We start from the raw sequence: 18930 nt of genomic DNA, 5'->3' as shown, positions 1-18930 counted from the left end.
TTCATCAATACTCTTACAGAGAAGATCTTACCTTCTGCTTCAACCTGTGCCCCTCAGTTTCTGAAAGCCTTGAACTTGTGTGCCTCTCATGCCTTGTTATCAGATTGTTGTGTGCATTTAAAGAGAGATGATCATTTCAAAATAATCAGAAAAATAGTAGATTTGGAGTTGTTATTGTCAGTTAGCAATCAGTATGCCTTATGCTTCCTATGAGAAGACTAAAAATGTTTACAAGTCTTCCTTGATAGAGCTGATTTAACTCAAATTTTCAAAAGTCTATTTCTGCCCAAAAGATTTATTATTTTTAAATCAACTTTTAAATGATTTGGTAACATTAATGGAATGGAGAAATACATTTGTTTTGCTCATGTTAAAAAATTCAGCCTGGGTTTTTTTTTTGTTTTTTTTTTTTTTTCTGTTAGGAGACCCATCGTGCATTTGTGTGTTTTGGCAGGCAAGTGCCTTTTCTCTGTATGGAAAAGCTGCTCAGCTTTGGCCTTTGAAATTCCACAGTTAGCTTATGTTCCAGAGATATCCTCTTCATGCAGCTTTTCAGGATAAAGCCTCCCAAAATCCCAGCTGTAGCAGGTCTATCATGTGGTTGAACAAAACTATGCTTCAAATAATATTTGTGACCTGTTTGTATTGTACCAAGTCCAGTTTTTAGTTCTTAGAGGTCTTTTCTCTCCTGTGTGTTTGGTAGCAACTTTCTTGCTGGGGCCAAGAAATCTAGAAAAAGACTAATTTTTTCATAAACCCAGAGGTTAAAATAGAATTGTAAGGTAGGAGTGACCATGGAATGGCACATGGAAATAGGGTGTGGGGCATGGGATGAGATGCAAGGTTGAAGATGCTGGAAGTTTGTATTTCAGGCTGTGGAAAAAGTGGGACTGGAAGTGAGGATTGAAACAGTGTGTTTGTCAAGGCAAGAGGTTGAGGGTGAAAGAGATAATATAGAAGAAGGAAATTAAGGTCTACTGTGGGAAAAAAGAAATTGCAAGCTCATTAGGCATCTGGATAAGAAGAGTCAAGTTGGGAATCAGTGTTCCAAAGGAAAAAATGTAACAGAGTAAGTAGACATGTCCTGACACTGAGGCAAGGTTGAAGGGCAGAGAAAAGGGGTCTGGCTGTAGTAAAACCATGAATGAGGAACTAGGTTAAAACAAAATCTGGCAAAAAGTCTGGGCACTTGAGATTCAGTGTTCCTAAAAGGAAAGTGCTCAAAATGTTATTGCACGGCTGTGGGCTCAGGAGGTGGTCCTGGTTGTTTAAATGAGGAGAAAAGAATTGTTCAGACAAGGAGATTTTTCACTTTTAATAAAAATTGGAGAAGTGGGACCGATAGCCTGGGGCTGTGATGAGACTGAGTGACAGAGAAGGGAAAGGCTGCAGGTGGGGACACAGAAATGGCAAGGTAAAATTAAGTTAGAAGGGAGTAAACAGAACCACCTGTATGCAAGCAGAAAACTCTTACTATAGCCTGAATTTGATAAAAAGTTCAATCAAAACTGCACAACCTATGAAAAGGTATATATTCTGTACCTGAACTAATGTAAATTTGCAAGCCCATAGATCTCTCTGGGCTGTTTCATTAGTGCTTGTCACCAGGAGGTATTGGGTTAGGAAATGTACCACACTAACAGAGCTGTGATTCAGTTTCCTGGTGCCTTTTTGAGCTCAAATATTTCTATTTAACATTGCACAGTGCTTGGCATTATCCCTGTTTCTTGAGTTCCAGTTATTTTCTTTTCTGTGACAAACCTGCGTGAATCACTGCTATTTCTAAATGCTTGTTACTTCAAATTACAGAGCTGGTAAAGTTCTGATTGTTACAGTTCACTTTCTTAAAAACCTAGAGGCTTCTACTAAAACACCACTCTGCACAAAAACGTTTTTCAAGCTTGAAAAATCACTGTGCATGAAAATGTTGCTAAGTACCAGAGCAAAACCTGTTCACAATGAAGAAGTCAAATAATCTTATCTTACATGTTTTTGCTGAAGTGACTGAGAGATTTTTGCTGTACTGTGCTGATATAAATTTTACCTGTGGAAAGACAGAGCCTCAGCCTAACTAGAAACCTGCACACAGAACAAGTAACAATAATGTATGTCACCAAGTTTTCCTTTGAAAAAGTGTTTTGTAGATTAGTTATTATCTCTTTTCACCTCTGTGGTTCAGTAGTTGATCAGATCTGGCATTTAAATAGTGCTCTCATTCTGAAATTAAAAGACTGGAGAGGAATAAACTAGTGAAGCATTGCCTTTTCTATCTCCCTTTTCTTCTTCTACTATGCATTCCAAAAGCACAAGGTTTTATACAAGCTTAGTAAACCAGTTGTGAACCAATCCAGGATCATTTGGTTTTGAATAAGGCATGTCATTAGGGCTTCTTTTTTTGAAGAGTAATGAAAAGTAGTTTGCAAGATGACAGCAGATGTAGCAGCCAGGCTGAAGCTGTCAGCATGGATGCAGCAGTGCAGCCGCTTCCTGCCTTTGTGAAAGGTCAGTAGAATATGCAAACAGCTCACACAGCATGTACATGCTGCTGAGGATTAGGGCAGGAATGTAAGCACAACATGAAAGCAAACAGAACATGCAAGCACAAAATTCATAAAGAAACACATTTTACCCGTGACAAGGGATGTCAGCTGCAGCAGACAATGCCTGCCAGGTGGGCAGGCCATCACACCTCCCTCCCTCCAAGTGAAAGAGGATGGCTCACCTCTGCAGACAGCCCACAGGGAAGCAGAAGCTAAAGCCCACTGAAATCTATCAAAGCTCGTTTACTTCAACGTGCTTTGAATTGGATCCTAAGACAACGCATCCCTCTGGTTTTTGTGTTGTGTGAGCCTGCATCTCCCAGCAGGCTGGGATGAAAAATCCCTGAGAGGCATTGCTGATTTAACAGAACTGCACAGGATTATGTTTATTTCAGGTCCTCTTACTTTCAATCAGCTTGTCCTAATTTCAACCAATTTGGAGCAATAATTAGAATACATGTCTCCTGTAGTTTCTCAGAGAGAAATGCTAAAATAGATTTAGCCAGTTTAAGAGCTGAGTCACCTTTGTTACTGTTGGTATTTCTACCAGGCTATAATGGAAAGTGATGGCTCCTCATTTAGGTATCTTCTTTGGGTCTCTGGAGTCTGGTAGAACTGGAGGCTACAGAAGCAAATCCATACACATCTCATACTGAAGCCTGAGAGATTAGGGAAGCAATAAAATTCTCTGATTATGATCCGGATTAAACAGCCCAAGAAAGGGGAGGGGTGATTTGAAAGCTCACTGACTGCTCACTGACTTCCACTCCCTTCAGATGGAAGAAATTAGAGTTCCTGAGTGTATTCTGTCCTTTGACAGCCACAGAAAAAGTATGAAGTCGTCCCTTTGGGACATATAATCTTTTGTATTAAGAAAGGTTTGCCCTCTATAAGGATCTTTTCTGCTTTACCTTTTCAGACAGCATTGCCTTGTTTTATTGTTCTCTGCTGCTACTGTGGTAATCTCACCCTTTTAGCCCTCTGGATGTATTGCCAATCCTAAAATGCCATTTTTCTCAATTGCCAAGTAGAAAGAATTACTTTTAGTTCTGTAACAACAACAATGTATCTTTTTTTGTTGTCCTTTATGTTAATTTCTTGTATGTTTTGACTTTGCTTTACAAACTGCACCAAAGTCATCAGTTTTCTTCATGGAGATAGCCAAAAGTCATCCTGTGATACAGCAGTACATCCAGTAGTACTGTGAATAGGGTAAATGCAGCTTTTACAAGGTCAGTATCCCACTCTAATCTAATATAGTTTAATTTGTTACCTGTGGATTTGATTTTTTATTTTTCAACCTCTTTCTCAATGTAATTTCCGTCCCATGACAGGTAAGAAAGATATGTCTGATTTTTACAAACTGAGAGTTTCTTCCCTATTCCACAATATCTTCTTTTTTCTTAATTTTTTATTATTAGTCTCCTTGGATTTTAATTTCAGATGAATACATTTTTATATTACAGCCTGACCTCTCTCAAATAATCACACATTTTTTCTTCAGGTACTTGTTGACTATAATAAAATTCCAATGGATTTTTATTCATTATGTAAATGCCATTATTTACCTCCCATTTGCTCACTTAGTGGAAATTGAATATGCTAAACCACTAGCACCACTTACAGCTTTGTAGTCAAAGCAAAGCCATCCACACAGCAATTATTTCCATAAACATGAAGGTCTCATTCCAACCAGGAAGCAGCATGCCAGTCCATCACTGTGCTCCTCGGCCAAGGAGTGCAGAGGAGCAGTCTGCAGAGCTCACAAAGGGAGAGAGAGCAGCAAGGAGTGGGGGAGTGGCTTGTAGGAAAGCCAGAGCAGAGAGATTCATCAAAAAGCAGGGAAGGCAAGAGAAAAGGAGAGACATAACTAAAAGATAAGTAGTGAAAAACAAAGTCAGAAAGGAGAAAATTAAGGAGAATGAAAACAAGAAATGGGAGAGGAGAGAAAGAAGAGAAGATAAGGTGACAGCAAAAGCCCTGAGGAGATAAATAATCATCATATTCATCAAAATATCCCCTGCTTACTGAATCTAAAGGAGCATTTTCTCATATGAACATCCTACATGAATTGAAAAGGAGTAAGATAGGATATCAGTCAAAAGTGCAACATCAGAATTTCTAAGGCTGCAAATTTAGGATAAAGAAGCCTGTCTTCAGGTTCCAGTATCAGATCAAAATGTTGCAGCTGCAAGGAGCAAAGTGCTGATCCCATATAATCTTTCAGTTCTGGCTGAAATTAATGCAAAACTTCTAGTATGTTAACTCTGTGCTATTAACATAAGGTTTTATCACGTGTCATCTGTCTTTCCACAGTTGATATAAGGTCAGCATACCAACATAAATCTAACATAGAACTCATGTTGCATGCTCTGGCTAATTCAGCAGAAATGTATTCACGTGTTCATAATTGTCTTTCAAGTGCTGTTCCAGGAGGGCATAAAATTGGTAATAAATGGTCTTGATACACTGCAAGTGTTATGAGAAGAGGGGAACATGCCATATACCTGAAACTAAGCATTTACTCTTAGTCAAATTAATATCTTAACAGTTTTAACAATTAATTCTGTCAAAAAATATATGCTCATTGTTCAAATTAATGCAGAGATGTCTCATCAGTAATAGCCTTCAAATTGTTTGTGTCTCCTTGATATTATTTCACATATTTTCCAGCAAGAAGTGTGAAAGCTGAACAGAAGCCTCCACGTGTCCCATCTGACACAGAGGGCTGTTGCTTGCCCCAAAATGACTACCAAGATTTGTCAGGCATTTGCCTCATGCAATACCTCTGCAAATGAAGTTATAAGTGGAGATGCATTAGCCAGTCCATTGACCACAACAGTCATCAAAGCAAGCTAAGGTCAGCTCTGGCAAAGGCAAGGCCAGTAACTCCTTACACCCTGAGCTATCAGGGCAGGCCAAAAGTTGCAGATTTTTACTGATAAGAAACCTGTGTTTATGGGGGTACAGATTCATTGTTGTGTGTTCCTTTTAAATCCTTTGTAAAACTGTATGATGCTCTGTAAATCTGCTTTATGTCTCTGGTACTTGAAAAGATGTTCAATAGGAATTTTATTTTGGTTTTCAGCTGACAAACCTCTATGTATTTGTGAACTCAACTATCAGTATTCCAAGGACTAATGTTTAAAATGATGGAGGTCTGAACTTCCATGCTTCTATCAGAGAAAATATCCCTTCTCTTCTCTGCAAAGCATTTAGTTTAGCCTACCCTGCAAATATCACAAAAGACATTAGTTCCATCTCAATTATTGCAGTTGGGTTCTGTTAGAATCTAAATTTATTTCACAGCAGCATGTAGTTGTGTGTTGTTAACACCTGACTGCTGAAAAGTACCAGGTTATTTCAGTGGGACCTTTGAATGATGTTTTCTAGTTCCTGCTAAAAAATAGTGGCTGGGAAAACAAAACCCCATGAGTGAAGTGCTGACAACATCTGCTGTCTTTACCTTTATCTAGCTCCAAATTTTGGCTAGAAACTCTTCACATGCCTTCCTTACCCCTCCTTTTTTGCAGGTCTGCCAATAGTGTATAAAGAGATTATTTCAGCAGATGGTGTTCCTCATTGTTATTCCTATTTGTATCCAGAGATTTTTGAGTCCATGGGTGCAAGAATGCTCTTGCCCACTGTGGTTGTATTTCCACTTTGGCTTTAATTTCAAAGAGTCCATACGGCCAACATAATCTGTGATACCTCCTAATTAATAATACTTGGAAGCACTGCTCTTGATGCTTTCAAAATAGTAATGTGTATCAGGTTGTTTGTGCTGTGTTCTGAGTCTGTCAGGAGAAAGAAGAGCATGCAGATGATCCTTATAAGCTAGTAAAGAATGCTGGATCATAAAAGAGGATATACTAGCCCCTACATACAAGAAGAAAAATGTTATTAGATCCTGTCTTTTTCAGTGCTCATGCTGGAAGGTGGTCAAGGTTACTGTAAGAATTACTTTGCAAGAGATTGTTCAAAAGCATATTAAAGACAGAAAAACTGGTGAGGTATTTCCCCTATATGACTTGCCCAAGTCAATTTAAGCAAATCTGAAAGCAAAGTACCTCTTCTAGTTTCTTATGACCTAGCCTGCGTCTTCTGCAAGTACAACAACGTGTTTCAGATCATTTATATGAGAGTGCATGTAAATATGTGTCTCTAAGTGTTTTAAATGTCTAAATTCCCACTGTAGTAATATTAAGATATCTAGAACAGTATTCAGGTGCATAGAAAAGTATCCAGTACCATGTGGAATACTCCTACGGGCATCCATACATTCCTATTTGTCTGCTGAATTTCTCTGTAAAACAGAGAAAATAATAGTTGAAAACCAATCTACTGATATCTTTGAAGGCCTCCAATAAATGGACTACCAGGGATAAAAATAATTGTCTTTTCAGGAGTGCATGATGCATGAGAAGTGACAGGGACACAAGAATAGAAATTACTGAGTAGATGTTATGACCACATCATCTACCCCGTGAAGATGCGTGTTTCTTTAAAATAGAAATTTAATACTGAATCATAATGCATATGTTGCATTGGTAGGACAAAAAGGGATGTTTCGCTACAGGATATAAAATCCGCATCCTGGATTTTGTCTCTGTTGCAAAATTGCTATTCCCTCAGATAAATATATGGGTTATATGTGTCGAAGTTGGCTTTAAAACTGTTGCCTAATGCTTTTTAAATAATGCAACAGGCCTAAACTTTGAATGTTTGGCCAGAGGCACATTTTACCTCCAGGTAAAATGCAACAGCAAATGATTTAATTTGGTTTATTTATCCTAACACCCTAACATATGCAAATGAACTCTAATATCCCTCTATTATAATATTCTATTGAGAACATAAAATCGTCTTGGTTTTAAAGGTGTTGGTTTAAAAAAATTATGAACTGTTATGACATAAAGTATGTATCTTTGGTAACCAATTTCCTTCTCTATCTTCATTCAGAGGTTGCACAGTGTTGCATCTAGCCATATGCAGTTATGAAAGGGAACTGGATTATGACATATGGACTATAAAATGTGGCATTGCTGACTGAATCAAATACAATAGCTATGGTGGTCTTCAGGATCTGACCTTGCAATCCATTATTCAAGATGCAAATGACTGTCCATATGGCTAAACTATCTAATTGCTAAAGAAGTTAACTTTCTAATGCCACATTCTTAGAATAGACTAAAAAACTAAGAGCTTGGACCTCCTCAGGTCTTCACTTATCTAAACCATCCTGACAGATAAGTGAAGAATTATTTTCAAATCTTTCCACTTGGAAATGACAGCTACATTTCAACACCATTATGTGCCTTCAAGCTGTGTTTCTCTGCCTACCTAAATCTTTGTTCTAGGTTCTGTCACATTTTCAGCAATTCAGAGTGTTCATTTTAAAAGATGCCAGATTGGGCACAGGCTGTTGGAATTCATGATACTGGACAGGGTGAAGCAAGAGAATTTTGAATGAATCCTTTTTCTAAGTCAAAATTGGAATAGACTAGTAGAAGACAAACCTTAGTAGTCCAAGACCAGACTAAAGTATCTCACTATAACATATGTATGTATGCATATGTGTTTTGCAGATATTTCATTGCAGAATGTAATTGGTACTCTTTAAGACTGTGTTATTTCTTAAAAGCTCTGAAGGTATTTCATTTACATACTAGAGAATGTTTTGCTATTTATTCCAGGTATTTCCATTGTGTGCAGTGGAACTCCCTACAGGCTCTGAATTGCTGGGTGTTAAATGGAACAGTCCTTGCATCCTGCCTGCATGCAGAGAGTAATTTGTGAGCAAGGAATTAAAAGCCTGGGTTTTAATATAACAGCTGGCAAATCAACATTGTGTTTCACTCATTCAATTAAACTACACAGTACGATTTTGGATTTGGTCCAAGTCATATCCTGGAAGAATATGAGTTTTTCACTGAGAGTTCAATGCAGTCCTCAGTGAGTTGCAGCTATCAAATAAACTGCAGCTTCCCCAGTCCTGGAAGATTTATGACCTTCACTCTAAGCTTGACTACAGCTGTTAAGTCCAGAGTTTTAGAGGGCTGAGCCTCTGACATTCATTGAGTAGATGGGCTGTATTTGTCAAGCTGACTAATCTCATATAGAGTTGATGTGAATCATTCTTCAAAGTACTGTTAAAAGATGCTGGATGTCAGACATGAAACAGGTCTGTCATCACTTGCTCCAGTGACAGGCACATAGGAGCAAAATACTCTGAAACATGATAACAACTTAAAATATTGGCAGGTACAAGAAGAAGAAGAAAATTTACTTTATCTTTCCCCACACAAACTGAAATGATACATATCAGCATGCTATGGCAAGTGCCTCTTCTTCCTTATGGGCCAAAAAAGTAATTCATGCTAAATGATCATGTCTCTTTATGTTCCAGAGGGACTGTCTGACTTTGCCCAGAGTCTCCTTCCCTATATGGACTCCATATTAATTGCTTCAAGGAATTATTTACCATGTATTCCCCCAAAAATGATCCCAACCCAAGCCTTCTAGCGTCATCGTTGCAGAGTATTTTTTTTCTAGATGCTGCTTTTATTTTTCAAATTACTTGCCTCATTTCTCTTTGAACTGATTTGAGACAATTCACAAGCAAAAGTCTAAACTGAGTCTGTGCATATGGAGTTTCATTTTCCTAACATATTTTTAAGGCATATCAAGATAAGATCTAGAGACTGTATTTCAAAATAATTTCACATAGTTTACTCAAGTCTGCAGAGTTTTCAAAGATAAACTCTTCTAAAAAAATTTAAAAATCTAGTTTTCTTTCACATAACTTTAAATAGATTTATAGATCCCTTCCATGTTTCATTATCTACACTCTGGATATGCCTACCTGTTATTTTATCAATTACAGGTGAACTTTTTCTGTACACACTGTACATACATTTGAACAACAGATGCTTTCACTGTTGATATACCTGTTAACATTTTTGTTTACTAAAATAAATAAGTTACTAGAAGCACATCAAGAAAACAGATAGAATTTGTTAGTCTGTGCTAGACAGAAGCCAGTCTTTGGGCCATGACCAGATTTAAATTATGCTATCAGAAATTTCCATTAATATATGCTTTCTAACTCCATTATACATTGTCAGAGTACATGCAGACATTGTCGTTTCCATGGGAATACAGAAGGAGAAATGAAGATATTCTCATTGCTATCAGCCAAACTTCTTAGTGCCCTCTCAGCCTATGTCATCTACTCTTTCAATTTCATAAACTTGTGTTTCACACGTCATTTCTCACAGAGAAAGAAGGTACAGCTAGGATGTGGATGGAATATGATGAGAGCTTTCTTATCAACAATAAGCAAAAAGCTACATTCTTTCATGATTTTTCATGAGAGTGGACTGGCTACCTGAAAAAAAACTTTCCTTCTGTTTTATTACCTGTTTTATATACACTTCATTGATGATAACCTGGAAGCAGAGAAAGATTTAACAGGAGTTGTTAGTGATTTTTAAAATAATAACAATAGGAAAAATATTAATTTAAAAGTAATTATTAAAACATCTACTTTAATGAAAGGAGGAAGTTGTCAGACCTGCCTGATTTAGCTTTGATTTATCTATGTGGTATTTTATAACAAGTTTGGTGCAGCTTTGCACAATAAACTCTAAATACCTTACATTTTCAAATCTGATCATGCAGTGAACTTGAGAGTTAGATTTGCTTTGCTGCCATCCCTTCAGTTCTTGCAAGTTCCTACGATGGCTGTTTGATACATACCACGTAATTTGTATTGACATGAGTCATTGGAAACATTAACATGTGAGAACAGGGAGGAAGACCCCTCATAGGAATTTTATTCCTGCTTAGTGTAAAGTGAACCAAAACTTCCAAAAGACAGGAGAGAAATTGCCTTAGCAGCAGGTAAAGGACAATGCATAGGACAGCAAACACCTCTCTTTTGCTTCTCTGAGAAAAAAGACTGAAGACGAAAAATGCCTCTGACTCTGACTTCCTTTGTTCTGTATTTTTAACAGAAATTATAGGATTTCTGAACATCTGGGCACGTATGAAGGAAAACAAATGGAGGAAGACTGGTGTGACTGGCAAAATGGGAACATATTCCCTTTTGTTGGTAAGGAAGCAATGAAGAAAACGGGAATGACAGAAATCCCTATGCTTGTTCACTTTCTGTTCCTAGCGTTTGGTACCATCATATTTTCTACTCTTCTCTCAGGCTGACCTGTATGAAATGCACAGCCTCAACCTGTGTAGAGTTGGGTAGTAGTGTTGTAGTAGAGTTGAGTGTAGTCTGGGCAGGAGGAATAGTTATTTGACACATGGCTAAAAGGCAGTCACATGGAAAATAGGAAGGCAGGTCAGTGAGTCTAGGACTTGAGAAGCTTGGGCCAAGGTTTCTCTATGATAGGAAGGTGCATCTGTTGTTAATCACTGTATGAATCCTTATTTAGTGCTAAGAATAATTTTTAGCTAACAAGATAGAAACTACACAGTTCCTTTCCTCATACACTTTACACATGTTTGATACTGTAATTCTAACATTTTACACTAGAATGAAGTGTGTTCCTGACAGCAGCTGAGATGAAAGCTGACATCTGGAACCTAACAAGTCACATTTACTGGAGAAATCTAGGAATATATGCCTTCCTCTTTGTGTCTTCAGTAAAAAAAACCAAAAAAAAAAACAAAAAAAAGGATGATCTCAACTGTGAACAAGGGAATTTAAACCTGCTAGCCAGATTCTACTAAAAATGCCTTTGTGTGACAATCTGTCTGCTTAGCTTTGGCACATAACTTGCAGTGAAACTTTAGGTGCTTAAAGAAGTAAGTTCCCACTTTCTCTCTACAGTCTGTCACTGGAGAGAAGCCACATGGTTAAGTCTGTTTGCTAGCTTTAAACAATACTCTATGGGTCTAAAGTTGGGTAAAAAAGGTCACCATGAAGACTTTTAATGACACCTTCCTGTTGCCAAAGAAAAGAACTTTCTCTGGAAGCATTCTAACATTTGAAAACATGTTGGGCATAGGATGTCTGCCTGATGGTAGCCTACCTCCCATTTTACATAGCCCAGAGCTAACCAAGGAGATTCCCTTCCTTATCCTCCAGTTCCCCATAGCCTTTCAGAACCCCTTGTCCTTTCTTTTTCTGCATCCAGCTTCTTCCCTGCTATTTTCTCCTCTTGATTTGCTTGTCTGTTTCTCATCAGCATTTTCTGCCTGCTGTCTGTGCTCCTTGCTTCTGATCCCCAGCTCCTTTAATGTCAAAGTAGAGACAAGTGCTAAAACTGCTCTCATCATTAACACTTTTCATAACGTTTTTTTGTAAAGAACTGCCAGCATACAATTTACTTCACAGATTCTCAGATGTCTGAAGGCCATCCATCTGCAACTGATAACATTCCATGATGGAAGGTCCAACAAATGTAACTTGGTACTTTCTAGAGACAGTATGCAGAAAAGTTAATGTTTTCTTTTTGGCTTCAGTGGTGTCCTGCCCTTTTCACAGAAGGAAGAGAATGTATTATACTTTCTCTGGGGCACCTGGCTTAAGCTTATATCTGAAGGCTGTAGACTGTTGCCTCTCACAGATCACTGAGCTGTAGGCAGTCTGTCCAAGCACCCTGTGGAAAGAATTAATACCTGGTTATGAATAGTCCATCCTTAATGGAAAACACAGGTATGTGAGAGTGGCTTAAAAAAGTCAGATGTCATAGGTTTGATTCATACTTAAATACCACAAAGCATTTCCCACTGCAACACTGATATGGAGGAGCAGGAAGGCAGAGTAACATGCTGCTGGGGCAGTCTCCTGGTATGGAGAAGACTGTCAGACGTGGTCGATCCCAGTGTGTAGCACTTACTGAAAAGATTTCTTTGCTTACCTGCTATTTCTTGTATTTTTTGTATGGCTGGGAATCACAGAGTAATTGACTATATTTTGGTTGTATTTTCCATCAGCCCAGGAAAGGACCAGTTCCACACTCATCTCCTACAATCACAGCACTAGAAAACAATGTATTACTTAGAGCATAAAATGAAGTAACTTAATGAAAGACAAGTCATTATTATTTAATATGAGCTGCAGCCATATGAGACTTCTGCCAAGCCCAGCGAAGAAAGCTTCCGTGATCTCTTCCAAAGTCATACAATAAACTGATAGCTATTTTCCGACATTTTTTGAGAGGATGATACTAGGTATGGTTAAAAATTAACATTTTAATGAATAAGTTTGCATGAGAATTATTTACATTTAACCAATACTAAGATAGGAATGAAAGGGAAAATAATAAAAATGGGTGCAATATGATAGACTGAGAGAAATATTCCTGCCAGTGTTAATATAGAAAACAGTTCAAGATCTAATAAATATTATTAAATATAAATCAAATATGTTATCAAATAGAGAAGAATCTGTAAAACGTCTCTGTAGCATGTCAGAAACAGGTTGAAAACCACTGACCTGCCTTAGATACCAATTGAGTACAAAGAGATCAGCCATAAGTAAATTGCAACATTGGTAATAGGGAGGTGACAGAAACTTGTGAATTAATTATTTTGTGAACTTTCAAGGCCTCCTAAATAATGAATGATATTTGAAAGATTCCTTAAATCCTGTACAGGATTTAAGCACTATTTCTAGATATTTTTAAATTGAAAAATTATTTTAATAGAAGAAAAGCACTAGCACACAGCATCAAAGCCCCTACTAAAAGGGATCTTGTGTTCCTGTAAGACATTGGGCTTTCAGTATTTCAGCAATGTTATGTCTTTTAGTACTCTTGACTATATTAATATTTTCTTGCAAACCTGTTGTATATAATATGACATCTATTGACAAAGCAGGGGAGAAGTAATAGGATATCATAGACAGCAGGAGGTCCATAAGGGTACAGTACTGGGGAAATGAAAGGCAAGTGAATAGATGAATGGAGAAACATTGGGAGGAAAATAGGGGGGAAAAGTAGAGAGAACAGTGAACACAGCAGGGGACTGTGCTTTGGAGAAAGGAAGTGCCATAAAAGCAAATGAGAAAAAGCACAATGAAAGAAGAAGGGAAATTATTTGGCTAGGTGAACCTAATCAGAACAGTCAGAAAGATATGGATTTTCTTATTAAGCAGAGGCTTCAAGGGACACAAAGCCTACTAAATGGCTCTCTGTCGTCTGTTTTGGAGGTACACCTGTGGTAAGAAAAAAGTAGACAGGACAGAAGAAAGTAGAGACAGCAGGACAAAACTCATGTTCCCTCTAACTGGTTTTTGGCTTTCACAGTTGTAGATTGTACAAGAAATTGCCCTAAGCATCAACACTCACTCAAAATTCTTCCCCAGGTGAATTGCAGCTCAAGCTGTTATAGTATCCAAGAGGGAAGTGTAAAAGTCAAGTCAAATTCAGGGTCTTCCTTATATAACAGCCTCAATAATAGCTTTATTAGCCATTGAGATAGCGAACTGCTTTCTGAGTAGTTAATAACTGATTGTGTCATTCACAATATCCCTTCAAAACATTTTTGTCCTTTTACTTCCAACAGTAGAAACAACTCTTTTATGTATTCTCTGCTAGCTTTTAAGAAAAAACACATCAAGATCATCTACAAAGTAAGAGCCAGCCTATCAAAATAATCTTCATACATTCTTTTCAGAACGGACTGATTCTCTGCCATTCTGGTTACCTGTAGGAATGATTAATAACCTTTGCATGTTGATCATGATGAATGCTACGGGTTTTTTTAAAGTGGAAAATTCCTAAGAGAAATGTACCTTGTAGAGCTTCCACTCACACTCTTGGGTACTTTAGGCACTCTGGTAGAATTTCCCACAGCAGTAAGGGTCTGTGTTTCAGAGATTTAAAATCATTTCAGTGTCAATACATTAAGGCAGTGGTGTACATGATCACGGCCCTTCTAGATTCCTACGTGGTGTTTCTCTGCAGATGGCTCAGTCACTTTAAAAAAAAAATCCTGAATGTGACAGTACCTGCCACATCAACTATGAAAAGTGGATATAGCAGCTCAAATTCTTTGATACTGTAACTCCAGGGGAGGGAAAGTAAGCTCTAAGATCTGTAAGCTTTAGCAGACTTGAGGCATCAAATCTCTTTGATTCGGCTCAAATGTTATGCAGCTAAGCAAATTCTAGTTTTATAGTTTCCAGACAATTTTGCCTCTCTCAGCTTTCTGGCTTAGGTATTCATCATTCATGTCTTTTGTGTGTATTACAGTTTCAAATAGACCATGATAGTGTTTGAGAGCTCCCAGTGTGAGAATTTGTATGGCTCCTTATTTTGGCTGTACAAGGTACTGAGCTCAGCAATGTTTTCTAAGTTTGTAATACCTGATATCTTACCATTTGATTTTTTGTGCACACAGCCCATGATATTCCTTACACATCAGCAACAAACTAATGTCTAGATGAATTCCAAAAATTCAATTTCAAACTTTTAATTAAAAAAAATAATACAAAATACTTCAATTTCAAAAATATATAAAATGTCAAACTTTTCATTTCATTTACTAGCTTCCTGGCTAATCATATGCAGACCACTATTTGTGTGAATATAGCTATATTTTCATAAGGATTATGGGGCCATAGAACTAGTCCCCTAAAATGATATTGCAAAGTGCAATTCTGAATTCTCTTTTGATTGATTATATCCATAGGCTTAGCAATGATTCAGCCTGATCAGTTTGATTGAGCATGATGCCAGGATTTTAGACCAGTATGAAGACGCAGTCCCACTGTTTGTACTTGTTACAGTCCCGTAGTGAAACTTCATTTAATAGCTTGTGGCTATTCAGAGAATATGTAAACACTGTTGTACTGGACTCAGTGGATCTGAGATAACTTACTCAGGAGCTGAGCAATGCACTACAAGCTCACCATCTCCAAATTTTCACTCTAAGATAGCAGCAGCCTGAGGAGAACGCAAACGACAGAATACACCTGAGATTTTGAGCTTAGGCATGGGTTACCTGTGGTTTTCAAGTAACTTATGCTTATCAGCAGGTCAAGAACTGCTACTGTATTGTAGCCATACTATTTTCTGGTTAATGCACAAGAGGAATAAACTGACTCTGTGTTATGGGAGGAAAAAAAACCAAAAAACCAAACATCAGGACCTAATTAGACTAATACTACCAGATTATCCTGCAATGTGTGGTAGTGCTGAGAGAGAACAGTGGGACCTCTTGGGAGCCTGATCTCTCCCATTAGCGCAATGCCCCCTGCAACTTTCATCTTGGATCTCTGTGAAATGTGCTATTTTCCTGCTGATTTTGCCCATATGAACAAGAAAACGTGGGTTGGAGGATCACGAAGATAATCTGCTCTCCTTCTACTTTAGATGGGAGTAAAAGGGTAAAACTTACATGTGTCAATGGAAAGGCTCTCACTGACTTCAGTGTTTGCTTTGCTGGGGCTGTGAGTCAGAATGACACATAGGTGGTGGGGATTTAGTTATCTCTTGTTTCCTGTCTGTTTTAAGCAATTATCTGGTTCAAACGAATTTAGGAAACTCACTCTGCAGCTTGCAACTACTTCAAGAGGAAATATGCAAGACAAAGCCCCTCATTGATTTGCTTGTATATAAATACAGCCTTAATAAAGTACAGTTTTCTTGCTGTTAATAGCATAATGCTGATGGAAGAAAGGAAAGGAATAAACTAATTATCTCCTTTTCTTTGTTTTTTGCTTTTCTTACTGCAGGCTGCTGAAATAAGGCAAGTAAAGTTTTGCCTCATAATGCAATCTGATGGACAGCAAGGTTTGAGGCATTGAAGCACTATGAGGAGGTGAGAAAGTAAGGTCTCCTAATGTCAGCAGAAGGAATATACATGTTCTGTTGAAGGATGAAAAAAGAAATACTGAAGCTTACACTTATTTTGTGCTCCTTACTGATGAATCTAGGAGTCAAATAAAGACAATATTAGGGGGAGTTAATAGTCCTTCTTAGATCAAGTGACTTAGCTACAGCCAATGAACAAATTACTGTCTTAAAATTCAGTCAGAAATCTCCAGAGATACTGAGCAGTCAAGGCAAGTAAGAAGCCCTGGGGTCTCATTTCATTCTTCACTGATTTGTATGAAGTGCAGAGCTCAGTAAGGAGTGAATTTTGAGCCTCTGCAATCTTGTAAACCCTATTTCAGAGACTTGAAAGAGATAGCAAAGGAAAAAAATAAGAGACAGAGGCGCTTTTTTTCCCCATTCTCTTCCCTAATGCTTGACAGAGATCAACATGTCATTTCATCTCACAATACCTTCCTGATTACATGATTTAGCAACAGTTTTGTTTCCTATAAATCTCCAGGTATTTTGTGTTGCTGTCTGATTTCCTGAACAAAAATATTTCTGCAGTTCTTTCTGTTTGTGCTGCCTCCACTAATGAGTTCTCAGAGGTACATTAACCTAAATAGCTTTATAAATGAGAGGTGTTGAAGGAGACTTCTTAGTGCAAAGGGCTCGGGAATACGTGTAAAAAGCCTTCTCCTCTATTTTCTCTGTTCTTCTTGCACAGAATTTTCCTTTTTGAGGGAAAAGGGAGCTGCCATTCCCATTACGTGCCCAGCCTAAACTTGATTGGACTGTGTCATCTTTCCTTGCTGAGACCCACAGTACTCCAAATATCATGTATGACCACAAGACTAAAAGTCTTTCAGCTCTATTCTTATTTTCCCTCATTTTATTGGTGCTGGGGAACATCAACTATCTAAATAGTGAAGAGGAATTGAGCATTATAAGGAACATAAGCAGGCATTACAGCAAGTAAAAGGAATCAGATGTCTCTGGGGCTCTGATGTTGTTAATTTTCCAAAGTTCTTCTTTAGTTCTGAGACAAAAATAAGTATTCATGTACAAGTTGGCATGCTAAAGTCAGTGTAACTGTTCAGCCAGGAGTTGTGGTGCAGTATCTGAACTGAGCTTTATTCTCCTCATTAATATGTGACCTACCGTGAAGCAAGGAAGTGAGACAGAGTTCCTCAGGCAAGACAGGGATGCATCTAATTGGCAGAGGATGGCAGTTTCCTCCCTATGGATGGATGCTCCTGTATTATTTTGCCTCTTTTAACTGGTGGCAGATAATATGAAGGAGAGAATGTAGCTGTTTGTGTGTTCTTAACAATCACGCATCATCATTGTATGGTGGTAATTGAGAGTGGAAACCAAAATAGTTAAAATACTTTAAATGGCATCATTGGACAAAGCTTGATATTAAAGCTGCAGCAGATGTGGAACTTTTTTGTTCAGCGCTTTTTTCCATGAAGAAAATAGTTGGCCAACTGCTGGAAAACCATTTAGTGCTGTGGGATGACATTTTGTGTTCATTTTCTTCAGCAGCAATGATTTATAAATTACTGTGACTCTACATGTAAGGCCCCCTATTACAAAATACCACCCCAATCCTTCTTCCATTATGGTTGATATAAAAGCTCTTATTGGTTTTAATGTGTTCTGTATAAAGCCCTGTGATTGTAGTGGGGAGTCAGGAATAATTTATGCCACCTACTGATCTACTAATACTCTCTGGTGGTTTTTTCTTTGTGTTTGGAATAAGAGAGCACAGACAACTTCCATTTAAGATAATTTAACTGAAGACTGCTGACTGAGATTAAGCTGTGTAGAGTGTTTTCTGGTGTTCCTATTTGATACTGGATAATAGTAATAATAACACTAGCTTGTAATTTCTGCAGTCATTAAAGTCTTCGAAAAAATATGAAAAATGAGCTACATATTTATGACTTTCTTGAGCAGGCTTATTAAAAATGTTTGTCAATAATGTTAAACTGTGAGGAAGAATTCTGACAGGTTATTTAAAAGAACATTTAAGGCTTTCATTAAAATTACTTTCAGTTATCTGAAGTTCTAGAGTTATTCTATGAAGACTGAATTCAGCACATAGCCTACTCTCTTCTTAAAAAAACCCCAAAAAAATCAAAGAACCAACTAAATGAAACCAGAAAAATGTTTCAACTTACTCCTATAATTTCCAATGTGGCCTTCTTCCTTTCAAAAATATATTATTGACTCATGAAAACTCATTATGTGTTCTCTCCCCCATCTCACTTTTGAAAGTGCCAGTGGCATATGCTGTCCAATGGGAGGACAAGGGCACATCTGTTGTCTATAGGGCCTATCTGTAGTTGTCACCCTTTATACCTTGCCAGTATCTCCAGCTGTTGGATTAAGGGTGGTACAAGGTATAACCCTGCCTCTCCCTTTAGTATCTGTCTATGCAAGCTGTTTTCATGAATTTGTCTAATCCCTTTTTGAATCCACCATTACTATCTGCCTCGACATTTTCTATGAAAACTAAATTCATACCATCATTTTGCTCTGTAACAAAACATTTTGCATCTACCTCTATGCTGAACCAATTTTTCTATTTTTCTATT

At 37.7% G+C, this 18930-nt stretch overlaps 1 long non-coding RNA gene across 1 annotated transcript in view; it reads left to right on the top strand.

Annotated features, from left to right (window-relative positions):
- The window catches only part of LOC116184333 (uncharacterized), a 122325-nt gene that overhangs the window by 63262 nt on the left and 40133 nt on the right, over window positions 1-18930 (top strand). The window contains exons 2-3 of the long non-coding RNA XR_014958811.1: window positions 10559-10656; window positions 16246-16331. This is a non-coding gene — a long non-coding RNA (uncharacterized LOC116184333). The remainder of the gene's footprint in view (window positions 1-10558; window positions 10657-16245; window positions 16332-18930) is intronic.

The sequence above is a fragment of the Lonchura striata genome, chromosome 1 (genome assembly GCF_050655825.1).
Source record: "Lonchura striata isolate lonStrDom1 chromosome 1, ASM5065582v1, whole genome shotgun sequence".
Classification (NCBI taxonomy): domain Eukaryota; kingdom Metazoa; phylum Chordata; class Aves; order Passeriformes; family Estrildidae; genus Lonchura; species Lonchura striata.
The sequence above is the reverse complement of the archived record's forward strand: the minus strand, read 5'-3'. Positions and strand labels throughout refer to the sequence as shown.